Genomic DNA, 18923 nt, shown 5'->3' on the forward strand with positions numbered 1-18923 from the left:
TGTCAACCATGTGGAGGCTGGGTAGAGAGGACTGGCTGATGTCAACCATGTGGAGGCTGGGTAGAGCGGACTGGCTGATGTCAACCATGTGGAGGCTGGGTAGAGAGGACTGGCTGATGTCAACCATGTGGAGGCTGGGTAGAGAGGACTGGCTGATGTCAACCATGTGCAGGCTGGGTAGAGAGGACTGTACACTCTAAAAATAAAAGTTTCCTGAAGTATCCTTTAGGGGTTCTTCAAATTGAAACTGTGGGGGACCCCTATAAGTTCTTTGAAGAACCCTTTAAAAGGACACTGGCAGGTTGATCAAGTCGGCGTGTGTGTGTGTGTGTGTGTGTGTGTGCCCGTGTGTGTGTGTGCCCGTGTGTGTGTGTGCCCATGTGTGTGTGTGTGTGTGCCCATGTGTGTGAATAATCAGTTGATGGCGTGTAACTGTCTTACTTTATGGGCTTCTGTGTACAATGAGAAACAGACATGGCAAACCTTCAGTCACAGTATCAATCAACCCATCAGTTGATTTATGGAAACCCTCCAGCACACAGCTGTATGAGAGGGACTTTCCAGTCTGTTTTGTTGTTGTGAGGATCGTATCCTGCGCTGTCACAAGGCTGGCGCACTACTTTTGACCAGGGCCCATTGGGTTGGTCAGAGAGCAGTTGGCATGTCCAGCCTCAACACCATGGGCAGCCTGAGCCCATTTACAGAGAGACTAATGGACAGACTCACACACACACACAGACACACACACACACACTGACTCAACCTCCCCTTTCTCTCTCAACCCCCCCTCTCTATATCTGTGCCACCCCCCCCCCCCCCCTCCTTCCTCTCTTGCTCCATCTCTCCCTCTCTCTCATTAAAGCTGGTTTTCTTTTGATTCTGGGATTTATATGAGTTCTACCTTCACCTTGCCTGCATCCCAAATGCCACCATAATCCTTACGAAGTGCACTACTTTTGACCAGGGCTTATAGGGCTCCAGTCAAAAGTAGTGGACTATACAGTATAGGGAATAGGGTGCCATTTAAGACTCAAGCCCTGTCTCCTGGCTAAGGTGAGAAGCTATAGCTGAGGGGAGAGTAACCTATTATACACACCTTGGCATTTGAGAGATTCATTTATTTCTTTCTTTTTGTTCTTGGGGTGAGAATATCTAAAACCATCTGTGTGTTCCGATGGGATACAGAGACACGTTCTGCATCCCAAATGGCACCCTGTTGGCCCTGGTCTAAAGTAGTGCACTATATAGGGAATAGCGTGCCATTTGGGATGTGGCCCCGGAATAGGTGAAGTTAATTAGGCAAATAGGTTTTATTTTTCTGTGACTAAAGCAGCTATGGGGATGAAAAGGCTACAAGGTTGGAAGGCTAGCGGTAAGAACAGACTTCTGCCACCTGAACATAATGTTTATTCACGTTTACCTTCATAAGAAGCAGGGCCAGGGAGAGGGTAGCTCACAGGGTGTCCTTGGTGTGTGTGTTCTACCCTTGGCTAGGTGCAGGCAGTTTATTGTGTTTGTGTGTGTTCAGGCTTTTTATGCCCTTGGTAGCGGTGGTTGTTATGCTGGTGAGTCACACAGTAGTCCTGATGCAAAGTAGTGTTGACATAGGGCTTCTACAGCCCCCAGCACTTCTCTCCATGTTCCCCCTCCCATAGGGCTTCTACAGCCCCCAGCACTTCTGTCCATGTTCCCCCTCCCATGGGGCTTCTACAGCCCCCAGCACTTCTCTCCATGTTCCCCCTCCCATGGGGCTTCTACAGCCCCCAGCACTTCTCTCCATGTTCCCCCTCCCATGGGGCTTCTACAGCCCCCAGCACTTCTCTCCATGTTCCCCCTCCCATGGGGCTTCTACAGCCCCCAGCACTTCTCTCCATGTTCCACCTCGCATGGGGCTTCTACAGCCCCCAGCACTTCTCTCCATGTTCCCCCTCCCATGGGGCTTCTACAGCCCCCAGCACTTCTCTCCATGTTCCCCCTCCCATGGGGCTTCTACAGCCCCCAGCACTTCTCTCCATGTTCCCCCTCCCATGGGGCTTCTACAGCCCCCAGCACTTCTCTCCATGTTCCCCCTCCCATGGGGCTTCTACAGCCCCCAGCACTTCTCTCCATGTTCCACCTCGCATGGGGCTTCTACAGCCCCCAGCACTTCTCTCCATGTTCCCCCTCCCATGGGGCTTCTACAGCCCCCAGCACTTCTCTCCATGTTCCCCCTCCCATGGGGCTTCTACAGCCCCCAGCATTTCTCTCCATGTTCCCCCTCCCATGGGGCTTCTACAGCCCCCAGCACTTCTCTCCATGTTCCCCCTCCCATGGGGCTTCTACAACTCCCATCACTTATCTCCACAGATGTTTCTCCTCTCCGTTTCTCCAGCCCTCCAATTTCATCTCTCTCTCTCTCTCTCTCTCTCTCTCTCTCTCTCTCTCTCTCTCTCTCATCTCTCTCTCTCTCTCACTCTCTCTCTCTCTTGCTTTCACTCTCGGTCTTGCGCTCACTCTCGCTCTCTCTCACTTTCAATTTAAATTGCTTTATTGGCATGATGTAACAATGCACATATTGCCAAAGCATACTTTGTCAACAGACAATCAGTAACAACAAGGGTAATAATAATCATACATTGAACAATAACAATAACAATGGCATAGAGGACGTGTGCAGGTTGGTCGGTCTGTCAGACACTGTCCCTCATTTTATGGCAGGCAGCAATGTAGTGTGCTGCCAACCCACAGCTCTCTGTGTCCTCCCCCAAAAGGACGGGTAGGCTATTCTAATCAGAGACGTCTTCAAATTTGGGGAAATGACACTCTAATTGTTTTATATTTTTTACATTTTGTCAGGAAATGCAGCTCTCTCTCTCTCTCTCTCTCTCTCTCTCTCTCTCTCATCTCTCTCTCTCTCTCTCTCTCTCACTCTCTCTCTCTCTCTCTCTCTCTCTCTCTCTCTCTCTCTCTCTCTCTCTCTCTCTCTCTCTCTCTCTCTCTCTCTCTCTCTCCCTCACTCCCCCCCCCCCTCTCTCTCTCTCTCTCTCTCTCTCTCTGTCAGGGTTTTTTAAGGTTTTGATCAGTAATCTCTCTCTCTCTTCAAGGGTTTGGGTGGGTGGAGGCCACTGTGTGTGCTAACACAGCATGTTATGGCACCAGGATGGCTTTGGGGTGAATTGTTGGGTGTGTGTGTGTGTGTGTGTGTGACATACAGAGTGGAATAGCATGTGTAGGAGCACACGATCCAGGAACAGGCTGGATGGAGTATGTTTCTATGTACGTTGACATATCTTTATAATGCTGTCATAGCTGACAACTGTTATGAAGCATGCTATTATCTCATGTTAATTAATGTTTATGTTGTATAATGGTTAATGTGTGTTGTATAATGGTTAATTTGTGTTTTATAATGGTTAATGTGTGTTTTTTCCTGTTGAGGGACAGAAGTGCTGTAGATTCCAATGGTAGAGAGCCAGGTGAAATAGGAAAGGCTGGCTAGAGTCTGGACTCAGCTGGAGAGGAGAGGAGTGAATGGATGCATTCACACGCACACACCCACATGCACACACACACATGTGCAGGCACACACACTCGCAGGCACAAGCACACACACAGTCTTGTACAGCTAACCTTGTGGGGACACACAATTCAGTCCCATTCAAAATCCTATTTCCCTAAACCTAACCCTAACTCTAACCCATACTACTCTTACCCTAACCCTAACCTTAACCTTAACCCCAAAACCTAACCTAACCCTAAAACTAACCCTAGCTCCTAACCCTAACCCTAAAACTAACCCTAGCTCCTAACCCTAACCCTAAAACTAACCCTAGCTCCTAACCCTAACCCTTAACGTAATTCTAACCCTAACACTAATTCTAACCTTAACCCTAAACCCCCTAGAAATAGTATTTGACCTCGTGGGGACTAACAATGTTTTTGTTAGTGGACCCCGGATGTTTTTTTACTATTCTTGTGGAAACTTCTGGTCCCCACAAGAATTGTTAAACACGTCCACACACACACACACACACACACACACACACACACTCAGTGCATTTTAGTGGTGAATGGGTTGGTTTTGGGGAGCTTCCCAGGTGGAATATGGTCCAGTACACTACTGAAGAATGCACTCCTTACCGTAGCTGTGTGTGTGTGTGTGTGTGTGTGTGTGTGTGTGTGTGTGTGTGTGTGTGTGTGTGTGTGTGTGTGTGTGTGTGTGTGTGTGTGTGTGTGTGTGTGTGTGTAGTGGGTGCTCAGCAGGGCAGAGAGTGCAACAGAGTGAGCGTGTCCACATGGTGAAGAGATGCTTTCCAGACAGTTTTTCTGTTAGCTTGGTGTTGGGAGAGTGATCAATCTTTCTCCTCTCTATCTCTGGACCCCGGATAAATACTTGATCACATATTGTACTGCCCAATATGACTTCTCCCTCTAAATATCCACCCTGAGTATTGTGTGTGTGGTTTCTCCCTATAAATATCCACCCTGAGTATTGTGTGTGTGGTTTCTCCCTCAAACTATTCACCCAGCACTCTCAGCCAAAAACTCCCTTTGTGGAGCATGGTAATATTCGGGTTTGAGTTTAATGGAAGAATGTCTTCATGAGTTTTTACTAGAGAGTAAATGAGGGTCAGTGTGCTTTGGGGACTCTCCTATTTTCTACTTTGTGTCTGAGCCACTGTAGCAGAGGTGGTTCACTGATCTAAAGCTTACGTAATGACAATCCCTCAGACCAGAGCCTGTATTCACCAAGCATCTCAGAGTATGGATTCATCCATGTGTTTTTATTCATTGTGATCTAAAAGGCCAAACTGATCCTAAGTCAGCACTCCCACTCGGAGACGCTTGAGGCATACGGCCCATATTCAGAAAGCATCTCAGAGTAGGAATGTTTAGAATCAGATCCCCCTTCTTAATCATTATGATTTTAAACAGTAAAACTGACCGTAGATCAGCACTTCTACTGGGTTTGAGAATACGGGCCCAGAAGATTGATGTAATGTCTAAGCTTTAGGTCAGAGGTACAACTCGTTCTGGAGTCATGCAGACAACTCAGGTTGAAAGTCAGTCCCATCAGGTTAGGATCAAAGGTTCAGTGTGTGTGTGTCGCTGTCTGCCTCGCTGCTGTGTTGCATCATTTCAACATGACAGTGTGGTTTCTAAACAGCCCTGTTTTTTACTAGTCAACAAGGAGAGAGACACGGTGTCACAGAGTTGTGTATTGTTAACAACATCAGCTAACCTGATCCTACAATACATGGTCATTGTGGCTTTATGTGTGTGTTACTATCAGTTTAAATCTATCTAGAGCGCTCACACACACACACACACACACACACACACACACAAAGCTAACCCGATCCTATGGGTACATAGCATGTCTGTTACTTAAGTCCAGTCTGTCTGGAGAATTACATTCTCAACCAGAACCAAGGTGTCAGTTAAAAACATCTCTCCTGCCATGTCTCCTGCCTCCTGCCTCCTCCTCCTCCTTTGTTTCTCCCATGTATCTGTAATTTGGTCTGGCGGTCTTCACAGGGTTTAGACTTGCTGTCACCACTCTGCCTTTCTGATCTCTCTCTTGGTCTGATCCAGTTTCTCTCTCTATTCTCTCTCTGTATCTTTTTTATTGGGCGATCTCCCCATCACTCTATCCAGACTAATGAATAGGACAATGGGACATCTTCCCCGGCTTGTTACTGTGCCCTCTTCTCTCTCTCTCTCTCTCTCTCTCTCTCTCTCTCTCTCTCTCTCTCTCTCTCTCTCTCTCTCTCTCTCTCTCTCTCTCTCTCTCTCTCTCTCTCTCTCTCTCTCTCTTCTCTCTCTCTTCTCTCTCTCTCTCTCTCTCTCTCTCTCTCTCTCTCTCTCTCTCTCTCTCTCTCTCTCTCTCTTTACTCTCTCTCTCTCTCTCTCTCTCTCTCTCTCTCTCTCTCTCTCTCTCTCTCTCTCTCTTTCTTTCCTCTATCCCATTTTCAATGAAATCCCCCTTTTTCCACAATGCTTCCATACACACAAGAGAGCAATCCGCTACCGCTCAGATGTGTAGTTTTAATAATAATAATAAATAATAATTATTAGTTTTAAAGCATAGTAAAGTGCCTTTGACACATTATGCAAACCTTAACGTTCACTGGAATAGATTGAATACCTCTGTCTGTCTGTGTGTGTGTGTGTGTGTGTGTGTGTGTGTATGATGTGAACTACGGTTCAGGAACTCATGTTGAGGTTTCACACTCACTACTTCTATTGACACATGGTAGACTATGGTTCAAACGCAGCATTCTGGCATATTGAGGATTCCCAGGCCTTTTCCCACTTGTTTAGGCCTACACTTCGGTGTGTATTTACTATTCTGTGTGTGTGTGTGTGTGTGTTTGTGCGTGCATTCAGGCATAACCATTGTGAGCAGTTGGCATGGACATGTTCAGTTAAAGGGACCATTGTGTGTGTGTGTTATTGTTGGGGCCATTGTGTGTAACATGGACGCAAGCCATTCACCGGAATTGAAAAGCCTCGGCCAGTGTGCATCCGATATGCCAAACAATGCATAGAGAAAGAGAGAGACAGAGAGAAATAGGGAGAGAGAGAAAGAGAGAGAGAGACGCACACCCTCTGTCTTTCTGTCTGCCTCCTCTCTTTATGCCAGGTCAGGGGGTGTGGTAGCCCTTGTAAGATGGGCGCTGCCCTCTCAGTCCTCCGTTGGGGCTGGGTGGCACTGACACTGGACGGGGGAGGAAATGACAAGGAAGGGTGGTGTGTAAAATGTAAATTTCAGCATTGAAAAGTCCCCGGAACAATTTACATTAAAGTCTAATGGGTTTTATTGGCCCTAATAGAGGTCATGGGGTCAGCATCCCAAATGGCACTCTGTTCCCTATATAGTGCACTGCTTTTGACCAGGGCCCATAGGGCTGAAAAGGTTGCCATTTGGGCCGTAACCAGGCAGTCAATATTAGCTGGGAGTAGAGGGGAGAAAATCAGGCTAATTCAGGATGAGATGAGCTAATGTGGGAGGACAGTATTGAACTGGCAGTTACACACACACACACACACTTACTTGCATGAGCACACACACTCCCACTCACACACGCACGCTTGGTGCATATGCACCCGCACATGAGATTGTGTGTGTGAGTGGGAGTGTGTGTGCTTGTGCAAGTGTGTGTGTGTAACTGCCAGTTCAATACTGTCCTCCCACATTAGCTAATCTCATCCTGAATTAGCCTGATTTTCTCCCCTCTACTCCCAGCTAATATTGACTGCCTGGTTACGGCCCAAATGGCAACCTTTTCAGCCCTATGGGCCCTGGTCAAAAGCAGTGCACTATATAGGGAACAGAGTGCCATTTGGGATGCTCCCTCTCCTCCCTCCCTCTCGCTCTCTCTTTCTCTCCCTCTGACACCTACACATGTATGTACACACACACACACACACACACACACACACACACATACACACACACACACACATACACACACACACACACACACACACACACACACACACACACACATACACACACACACACACACACACACACACACACACACACACACACACACACACACACACACACACACTGATTCAAAGAGACACAAACACAGCAGTAGCTCCTCCCACACCGTGGTTGTTTTTGGAAGTCTAATTGGACCCCATGCCGCCTTTAATCCTGTCCAGCACAAAGCAGAACACCAAGTGTGTGTGTGTGTGTGTGTGTGTTGTCTGTGTGAGTGTGTGTGCGCACATGCTTGTGTGTGCATTTTGCTAGTGGTGTGTGTTGTGTGTGTGTGTGTGTGTGTGTGTGTGTGTGTGTGTGTGTGTGTGTGTGTGTAGAAAAACTGAGCTTTCAATAGAATCCAACTATGTCAGGAAACAGCACGAGAAGGTATCTGTACAACACACAGGTTGAGTTGAGTCTCAAATGGCACGCTATTCCATATATAATGCAGTACTTTTGACCAGAGGTCATGAGACTCTAATCAAAAGTAGTGCACTACATAGGGAATAGGGTGCCATTTGGGACACAAGCACAGTGTTAGATATACAACAGTCCGGAATTATGATATTCTTGCCATTTTGGAAGGAGCAGTGTGTACGTTTGTGCGTACACACACGTTACACACACATACACACACACGTTACACACACGTTACACACACGTACACACACACAAACACACACACGTTACACACACGTTACACACACATACACAAACACACACACGTTACACACATACACTTTACCCTGTGCCTGCCTACCTGCCTGCCAAGGAGTACACACTCCACTGATCATGTTGCGTGTTAATGACACCCGTATTGTCTTAGTGTGTTCTTAGCATGTGGAGTTTGATAGAGTGACATGGAGTCATGTGGGGGATTTACTGGATGTGTGTCTACGTGACTGACCAGGTGAATCCAGGTGAAAGCTATGATCCCTTATTGATGTGACTTGTTAGATCCACTTCAATCAGTGTAGATGAAGGGGAGGAGACAGGTTAAAGAAGGATTGTTATGCCTTGAGACAATTGAGACATGGATTGTGTATGTGTGCCAATCGAAGGATGAATAGGCAAGACAAAATATTTAAGTGCCTTTGAACAGGGTATAGTAGTACAGTGGGGAAAAAAAGTATTTAGTCAGCCACCAATTGTGCAGGTTCTCCCACTTAAAAAGATGAGAGAGGCCTGTAATTTTCATCATAGGTACACGTCAACTATGACAGACAAAAGGAGAAGAAGAAAAATCCAGAAAATCACATTGTAGGATTTTTAATGAATTTATTTGCAAATTATGGTGGAAAATAAGTATTTGGTCAATAACAAAAGTTTCTCAATACTTTGTTATATACCCTTTGTTGGCAATGACACAGGTCAAACGTTTTCTGTAAGTCTTCACAAGGTTTTCACACACTGTTGCTGGTATTTTGGCCCATTCCTCCATGCAGATCTCCTCTAGAGCAGTGATGTTTTGGGGCTGTCGCTGGGCAACACAGACTTTCAATTCCCTCCAAAGATTTTCTATGGGGTTGAGATCTGGAGACTAGCTAGGCCACTCCAGGACCTTGAAATGCTTCTTACGAAGCCACTCCTTCATTGCCCGGGCGGTGTGTTTGGGATCATTGTCATGCTGAAAGACCCAGCCACGTTTCCTCTTCAATGCCCTTGCTGATGGAAGGAGGTTTTCACTCAAAATCTCACGATACATGGCCCCATTCATTCTTTCCTTTACACGGATCAGTCGTCCTGGTTCCTTTGCAGAAAAACAGCCCCAAAGCATGATGTTTCCACCCCCATGCTTCATAGTAGGTATGGTGTTCTTTGGATGCAACTCAGCATTCTTTGTCCTCCAAACACGACGAGTTGAGTTTTTACCAAAAAGTTATATTTTGATTTCATCTGACCATATGACATTCTCCCAATCCTCTTCTGGATCATCCAAATGCACTCTAGAAACTTCAGACGGGCCTGGACATGTACTGGCTTAAGCAGGGGGACACGTCTGGCACTGCAGGATTTGAGTCCCTGGCGGCGTAGTGTGTTACTGATGGTAGGCTTTGTTAATTTGGTCCCAGCTCTCTGCAGGTCATTCACTAGGTCCAACCGTGTGGTTCTGGGATTTTTTCTCACCGTTCTTGTGATCATTTTGACCCCACGGGGTGAGATCTTGCGTGGAGCCCCAGATCGAGGGAGATTATCAGTGGTCTTGTATGTCTTCCATTTCCTAATAATTGCTCCCACAGTTGATTTCTTCAAACCAAGCTGCTTACCTATTGCAGATTCAGTCTTCCCAGCCTGGTGCAGGTCTACAATTTTGTTTCTGGTGTCCTTTGACAGCTCTTTGGTCTTGGCCATAGTGGAGTTTGGAGTGTGACTGTTTGAGGTTGTGGACAGGTGTCTTTTATACTGATAACAAGTTCAAACGGGTGCCATTAATACAGGTAACGAGTGGAGGACAGAGGAGCCTCTTAAAGAAGAAGTTACAGGTCTGTGAGAGCCAGAAATCTTGCTTGTTTGTAGGTGACCAAATACTTATTTTCCACCATAATTTGCAAATAAATTCATTAAAAATCTTACAATGTGCTTTTCTGGATTTTTTTTTCTACATTTGTCTGTCATAGTTGACGTGTACCTATGATGAAAATTACAGGCCTCTCTCATCTTTTTAAGTCGGAGAACTTGCACAATTGGTGGCTGACTAAATACTTTTTTCCCCCACTGTAGGTGCCAAGTGCACAGGTTTGAGTGTGTCAAGAACTGCAGCGCTGCTGGGTTTTTCACGCTCAATAGTTTTTTCCGTGTGTATCAAGAATGGTCCACCACCCAAAGGACATCCAGCCAACTTGACACAACTGTGGGAAGCAGTGGAGTCAACGTGGGCCAGCAACCCTGTGGAACGCTTTCGACACCTTGTAGAGTCCATGCCCCGACGAATTGAGGCTGTTCTGAGGGCAAAAAGGGGTGCAACTCAATATTAGGAAGGAGTTTCTAATGTTTTGTTCACTCAGTGTATGTAGGTTTCATATTGTGTCATTACTTGTCAGTGGAAGACTGATCTCATGCTATAGGAATTCTGATGATCATAGCTAGAAAGCATCTCTTTCTGTCTGTTTCTCTCTCTCTCTCTCTCTCTGTCTCTGTCTCTGTCTCTGTCTCTGTCTCTATCTCTCTCTCTCTCTCTCTCTCTCTGTCTGTCTGTCTGTCTGTCTGTCTGTCTGTCTGTCTGTCTGTCTGTCTGTCTGTCTGTCTGTCTGTATTTTGGCTCTGTCTCTCTCTTTCTCTCTCTCTCTTTCACTCTTCTTTCTTTCTTTCTTTCTTTCTTTCTTTCTTTCTTTCTTTCTTTCTTTCTTTCTTTCTTTCTTTCTTTCTTTCTTTCTTTCTTTCTTTCTTTCTTTCTTTCTTTCTTTCTTTCTTTCTTTCTTTCTCTTCTGATCATCTATACCACGCTCCTTCTCTCTCCTCTCCTCTCCTCTAATGGCAGAAAGCTAGCTTCATTTCAAAAGGAAGGCCCTATAACGTCCAGTTCTTTTAATAAATAATGACCCTTTCTCTCTCTCCCTCTCATCCTTTTCTTCCACTCTGTCTATTCCTCCCAGTGCCCTCTGATCACCTTTGTCTTCCACCCTGCTGTGTGCTTCAGCCATGATGTAATACCAGTCTAACCTTATCTAATGTTTTGTATTGATTTATTTCTCATTCTTTATGCGGTGTGCACTGTCCAGAAGAATTATCACTGTGAATTATTGTAATGTTTGTTTATGTGCCAATCCCGTAAGGGGTGGGTTGCCAACTGGCGACTTGACATGAAAATACAACTTCATTCATCCATTCACACACATACACATGCACGCGCACGCGCATGCACACACACACACACAAACACACACAGTCTTCACACACACAGAGAGGCTTTTTCACACATACACGTTCCACTCCAACCAAATTGCATCCTGTCCCATTTCACATAATAACAGAGGCTGTGGATGCACCAATAAGTCATTATCCTTTTATGCTTTTTGTTTCGGCAATGAGAGGGTTTTCAGACCGCCTTATCTATCGTCGGACACAACAACAATTCATGCAGAACAGCTTCAGTTTGCAGGAAATGACTGTCTTTTTAAGTGGTTATTTTCTAGATGTAAGAGCTGGTATTTACCCTTGCCTTGCCTTAAAGGGATAGTTCATCCAAATTAAGAAATGGATTTAGACATGAAATGCTAATATCAGTGATGTTGACTTGCATTGGACTTTTTGCCACGAATGCAAAAAAAAATGATATTTTCGGAGACATTGGCCAGGTAAATAAACCAAACATGGAATGCTGTATTACCTTGTCCATAGACTGCTTAAAGGGTAAAGGAAAGCAGTATGTCACTTTGTAATTTAGGTTAACTATCCTTTTAAATGTGTGACTATGGTCTGACTAAAAACCAGAAGTGCTGAAGGAGAGTGTCTTTGGCTGGGAAAGACTGATCCTACGAGCTCGACAAACCTCTAGTAGTAGTTAGTGAAGAGTATAACTATAGTGCCCTGTTAGAAAGAAAACACACACACACTTGAGTGCTCGCTAACCTGTTATTACATAGGCCTGTGATTTACTGTGTGGTGCTGAGTGGACACCGTGGCACATAGTAAAGGGGCTGTGTCTGTGTCGAGTGCTGACTTCATTTATGCAAGTGTGTGGCTGAGTTAGAGAGGAAGAAAGAGTTCCACCCATTAATACACAGTGTGTTTCTGTGTCTGTCTGTGTCTGTGTCGTCTGTGTCTGAATGTGTATCGTCTGTGTGTGTGTGTGTGTGTGTGTGTGTGTGTGTGAGAGAGAGAGGCCTTACTTGTCTTAAATAGAAACCATTCAGATCAGATGAGCAGACACTTGACTGAAGCCTTCCAGGAGAACCCTTTCTCCTCCTGAGACAAAGGGAAGGAGGGTGGGATCGAGGGATGAGAAAATGAATGAAATGAATAAGTGAAGACTCATCATATGAGGCATCTAGTCGCTGCTCTACTCTCACTAGATGAGCACCACTGAAACTAAAGCTCTGCTGAGCTTCGCATGTTAAAACGGAGGAATTCTCAAGACATCAGACAGGAATTTTTTAGACATATTAATACGGCATAGGCTTCAACTTATTGCTTTCAACGTCAAAACTAAAGATTGGTAGAAAGCCTAAATTCACCTAGGGTTTTAGCGTTTGTGTTTTTAGATTTTGGAACTGACTGTAAGTACGCCAGAAAACCTTTAAATATGTCAAGCCCGTGACTTTGTTAAGTTGGCTCCTGCGCTCAGTTTTCTCAGAGTGCTCCTAACGTTCCTCTCACTGGGGAGTTGGAGTCAGTCATATTGCTCTGTTGGGCTGATAGGAGACGTTAGGGTTAGACTATCGTACACACACACACACACACACACACACACGTGCAACAGCAAGCCATTTCAACCTTGCACAACTGTCTGCCAGTTTCCATCAAAACATTTCTCCAGATGATTGGAAAAGATAAGCACCATCTAAAATAATGTAAGTGACGTTCAACAAGTTATTAAACCATTTCAGCCTGACATGCTGCCCGCCAGACTTTGTTTTTCTAGCAGACAGACAGACAGACATATACACACACACCCTCATTATCTTTTTCTAGAAGACAGCAACATTTGAATAGAAAGACAGCTGACATTAAGAGGCAGACATTTCTGTCATTGAATCATGACCAAGCCACAGTGTGTGTGTGTGTCTTTCACTCCCTCTCTGTGTGTGTGTGAGGCACAGCAGTAGGTATTTTGTGACAGTGACTGGCACAATTAACAAGGTCTCAACAATGAACTGAGGGTGTGAGAGAAAGACAGGAGAAGAGAGAAGGATTGATGAACTGATGGTTTCTTTCTCTCTCCCCCCCCCCCCCCCCCCCCCCCCTCTTCCTCTCTCTGTAAGGTGTGGTCAGTGGTGCATGTTTAAGAGGTGTATGTTCAGTGAGCTGTGGGAAACTAAAGTCAGTCTTGACATTTTCACACATGCTGATGACTCTTCCGGAAGCTCAAATTTTCCATCGGTTTGTGTGTGTGTGTGGGAGTTTTTCTGATTCCTGACAGACAAGCTGTGCCTTTTTGAGGGGCTTCAAATGTTACCCTCATTACCTGTGTGTGTGTTCCCTAATTCTCACAGAAAGTTATATCCTTCGGTCCCTACCTCCCTCTCTCCCTCTCACGTTGACACATGACTCTCTCGCGGTCATACAGAAAAACACCTACGCCGACGTTGTTACAGAAATACTCTCTACATTGTGGGGGTCGGGGGTCACCTTTCTCTCACAAACACACAACATCTTTACACCCCATGTGAACATGTGTTACCAATGGTTATACTGGCATAGCTAAACACCTGCTATCAAACCCGAGTCATCTGCATGACTCATGACTGTGCTAGCCCACTGAGCTAAAGCCTAGCTCACTATTACCGCCTCCGCTACACATACACACAACACAAAATACACAACACAAAACACACAGCTCAAAACACACAGCTCAAAACACACAGCTCAAAACACACAACACACAGCTCAAACTTAGTTACATTACAGAAAGGAAGCAGTGAGGGTTGTGTAAGAATCCAGGATAACATTCTAAAAGCCTGTTAGGGAAAACAACAGTCTGAGGTCAGAACATGGTTAGGGGTCAGAGGTTAAATAATACTATTGACTTAGCTATAAAGAAAGACTTTGCTCTTTGGAGAGCTGTAGGCAATAATTGCTTTGGGATAATGCACTGTCAGACTGACTAAGCTACACCTGGGAAGCTACTGAAATTCTAGATTAGTGCAGACATTTTGATTGATTGGTTGTTTGGTGGGTTGCTTGTTTTGCATGGACAAAGCTTCTGCATAGAAACAGATATAGGCTGCGTCCCAAAGGCACCCTATTCCCTACAATAGTGCACTACTTTTCACAAGTTCCCTTTGGGCTCTGGTAAAAAGTAGTGCATTGTATAGGGAATAGAGTGTCATTTGGGATGCAGTCGTAGCTTCCCAAATATATAATACATCCCTTGTATGTAGCCTATATTCTCCATATAGAGCCTAAAGGGAAATTCTCATTTTATGACCAAACTCTCAACATCTGGTGTTGGGTCCTAGCCGGAATAGAGGCGCTTTGATGCTGCTGTGTGTGTGTGTGTGTGTGTGCATTACTGTGTGTGTGTGCATGCCTCTGTGTGTGTGTGTGTGTGTGTGTGTGTGTGTGTCTGGCAGTGTCTGAAAGGCTCTTGTGAAGATGAATAGTAATAGTAATGATGATGAGACAGTGTTCAGCACCTCTGTGTTGATTTATCCCTGAGCCAGCCCACACTCCCAGACCCTTCAATAAAAACCTGCCCTAATCAGCGAGAGAGAGAATTGAGAATGCACACAAATACACACACACATGCTCTCACACGCACATGTGCACACACACATACACGCCTCACACACACACACTCACTCACACACACACTCAGAGGAATGACACGTGCCACCTTAATTGTGGACCAGCAGAGAGGGGATGGAGTGATTTACACAGACACTGAAATCTTGAAAGACGAGTGTTTCACCCCTCTTCTTCCCTTATTCTCTCTTTGTCTCACAACAGCCTTTCATTTCCACATTGTGACTAGTCTGATTTACTGGCATCTTCCTCTGGTTGACAACATCTGTAGGAGGTGTGTGTGTGTGTGTGTGTGTGTGCGGGCTGGACATCCTGTTCCCCTTCAATCAGTCATTAGCACAGCAGGGTTCACATTTCACAATCAGGGCTCACAATGGGGAGAGAGCAATGTAATTCCAGTTTCAACCGAAGCCATTGAAATACAACACAGGGTCTGGAAGCCATCCTCCATGTTGGCTCTCTATGATAATACAATTTGTAAGCATTTGAGCTCAATTGCTGTTATCGCAGCACCAATATCATTGTCTGCATAAAAGGACACACATTGTGACTATTGTCATTGAACGTTCGCTGCTAGCATGGCAGCCATTGAGATTCTAGTGTGTAAACAGAACATTGTTATATACTGTCATGCTATTGTTGGCAGTCTGATCATTGCTTCCTCTCCCCTGGGGAATGAGAACAAGGACAAATAAGATACACTTTTTTTTATGAACCTGTAGATCTTTGAAAATTACAATAAAAACATTGGAAGAGAGATTCTAGCTTAAGCTAAAACCACTAGTATGCTAAACATCTGTAGTCTGTTGGTTCCAGTTAAGAAGGTAAGTAGCGCTGTGTTGGTTTTAATAATGGCCTGTTGTTTCACCTCATGACTCCCATCAGATTAGACCAAGTATCACCCTGTGTGTGTGTGTGTGTGTGTCACATGCCATGTCTAATCCAGGCCATTACACAGTTATAGTGCAGCTCCACAGAGGGCCCAATTAGAGTAGATTAGATTACATTATTATGGGGATGCTGGTCGCTCCCTACATGGGTGTTAAAGTGCAGAAGTGTGTGTGTGTGTGTGTGTGTGTGTCAGATCACCCCATGTGAGGCCAGCCTTGTGTTGTGTGTGTGTGTGTGTATAGTTGTGTGTGTATGTCTCTGTGTGTGTGCGTGCGTGCGTGCGTGCGTGCGTGAGTATATCACCCCACGCAAGGCCAGCCACAGCTATGTAATCAATGCTAGAAATGGATGCTTAGAGTTGATCAATCTGTGTTATCCTACATTAAGTTGGTCTTAGTAGTAACAGTGACATAACTATTGCATGAAGACTATACAAACCATAAGTTTTGTATAGTTTTTTGTATACAGTAGTTTGAAAAAAAAAAGGAACGCAGAATGCTGATACCAGACTCCAGAAGCTGTGTCTGTGGCTCATCAATGCTTGGCAAACTGAGATATGAGATGTTTTTAAAGCATCCAAATGCTCCTTTTTCTAACCGGCGAGCGTCAAGCAATGAAAAATTCACCTCTTGAAGATGATCGAAATAAGGAAGTTCAAGAACATCTCTGTTGGTGTCAGAGCAGTACTGGTGTCTCAAAATGACTATCTCCGGGACCACCCATACGTAAAAAAATTTATGCACACATGACTGTAAGTCGCTTTGGATAAAAGCGTCTACTAAATGGCTTATTATTATTATTATTATTATTATTATTATTATTATTAACTAGGAAAGCATTCATTTTGAGTCTGTTTGTGAAACAGTGTTGAGACTCTCAATCACAGAACTTGATTTATGGAACCTTGAAACTGTGAACTACTCAGCGTCTGCAGTGAGAAACTGTCAAGGGTTTCAGGTGCTCAACATCCACCTTTCTGCTGGTGTTGAGGCCAGTATTGATTTGAGCTTGATCCATTATTTGAAGAATCTAAACGACATGGAGATTTCTGTTAAGGAGACTTGCCTTGCGTTATTTTCACATTCCAAACATCACCTCAGAGCAGTTCTATTGTTTGATAAATCTGAAATGGCTGGATTTAAAATGCAATAAAATCAGCACTATTGTGGACTTTACATTTAAGGGACATGGTAAACTGAGGTTCTTAGACCTAGGTGATAACAAGATTTCTCAGATTACAGAGAACAGTTTCTTTGGCCTACACAGCTTGTAAACCCTAACGCTGAAAAAGAACCCAGTCATAAACATTGAGCATTCATCCACCTCACCTCCCTAAATAACGTATATTTAGAATTTCAACCTCCTCCTAGTGGGTCAGAGACAAGTCTAAATCTGACCCATATATTTGGTGTCTTCCCTCAAGGACTGACTCACATGAATATCAGCTCCTGGGGTACTCTCAACATCACCATCGGCAGCGACAGCACCCCAAAACAAGACTTTGCCCTTCAGCTCACCACTCTATCTAATGTGATTTTCCAAGACTGCTTGAGACCATTCTTCCAGTCAGTTGTCCACCTCAAGGCCATAACAGGATATATCCTGTGTGGGTCTCACTTTGCTGCAAAGTACTTCACCTCCCTGCATGAGTTTTGAGTTCCAGTTTCAGATCCAGTTGGTTTTCTCACCAGAGTTTGTGGACATGAGTGACCTGAACAGGCTTGTGCAGCTGAGGTGTCTGACGCTGATGAAAGTGGGCCTCATCGTTCAGCCAGCACTGGGCGTCATGTTCCACAATCTGACCAGACTGGAGAGCCTGAACCTTATCGAATGTAGGATCCTTACTCTCGAGGAGGAGCTGAGCAGAGACCTGCAGTACCTCAGTGTGATTCAATTACATGCTCTCGAGGAGTTCAGCATGTTGGACCGCTTCCCAGAGCCCCTGACCAGCCTGAGGTTTATGGAGTTCTTCGGTCCTCGCCTGCACTGCAGCTGTGATAATACCTGGCTGGACAACTGGGCCAAGGGACAGCAACATGTCCAGGTCATCTTTTGGCTTGAGGGAGAGCTGGAGATGACATGCAAAAATGAAAATGGTATCCAGATCTTCCACAGGTACTCGGAGGCCCACTGTTCCCTGGATGTGGGTTTTGTCCTGTTCATCTACACCTCCCTGGGCCTGCTCCTCTTCATACTGGCTGTGCTGCTCCATCACCTGGCTGGGGACTACCTGCTGGCCTTCTGCCACATTGCCCGTGGCTGGCTAGAAGAGGCGGTGCGGAGGCCCAACCCCAGAGAGCGCTACCTCTATGATGCCTTTGTGTCGTACAGCGGTAGAGACGTGCGCTGGCTGGTGGAGCAGCTGCTACCGGGCCTTGAGCAAAAGGGGCCTCCTTTCCTGCGTCTCTGTCTGCACAGCAGGGACTTCCAGCTGGGGAAGGACATCATGGACAACATCACAGACAGCCTCTACGGCAGCCGCCATACCCTGTGTCTGGTGAGTCGTCACTACCTGCGCAGTAACTGGTGCTCCTTGGAGCTGCGACTGGCCACCCTTCGTCTGCTGGTGGAGCACAGGGGCGTCCTATGTATGAAAAGGGTAGAAGTGTCTTAAAAGGAGCTAAATAAAATGCTGTACACTTGTCGACAGTGCATCTGACTGAATCCCGGCCTAATTAACTACAAGGGGTGTGAATACTTTCTAGCTATCTACAGTATAGCTATGTATTAAAAACCAAATTCATATTTATATAAAAAGCTGATATAGTCGTACTGTATGAACTAGTTTCAGGATAAACCACTTTGAGATGGAAATACAACCATTTGTAATAAATATAAACTGATAGTCACTCCCTACATGGGTCTCAAAACTCAGAAGTGTGTGTGCGTGCGTGTGTCACAGTTCTGACTGAAATCAAATGCATTTGTAGAGAATTCATTAATTAATTTGATTTATCTGAACGTTAGCGTGAATCTCAATGTCAAATGTCACAGTGGACTAATTCGTTATTCTGTCTTCTCTAAAGCTTAACACAAAGTCACATGATGGATTAGTAACATAACTAATTCAGTCATTACCTTTCATTAGTTTAACACATACTGAACAGGATTACAGGGTGACTTGATCCTAGATCGGCACTCCTGATCTGAG

At 45.2% G+C, this 18923-nt stretch overlaps 1 protein-coding gene and 1 pseudogene across 2 annotated transcripts in view; both read left to right on the forward strand.

Moving 5' to 3' along the window:
• Positions 1–18923, forward strand: part of LOC311111407 (cell migration-inducing and hyaluronan-binding protein-like) — a gene marked incomplete at its 3' end in the record, with an annotated part of 102053 nt that overhangs the window by 16776 nt on the left and 66354 nt on the right. The window lies entirely within an intron of this gene.
• Positions 1560–18386, forward strand: LOC311111405 (toll-like receptor 12; annotated as a pseudogene). Its single transcript has 3 exons — positions 1560–1565; positions 1656–2314; positions 16931–18386. The product of its transcript is annotated as a toll-like receptor 12 (transcript).

Source organism: Coregonus lavaretus, assembly GCF_964263955.1.
Source record: "Coregonus lavaretus genome assembly, chromosome: 37".
Taxonomy (NCBI): Eukaryota; Metazoa; Chordata; class Actinopteri; order Salmoniformes; family Salmonidae; genus Coregonus; species Coregonus lavaretus.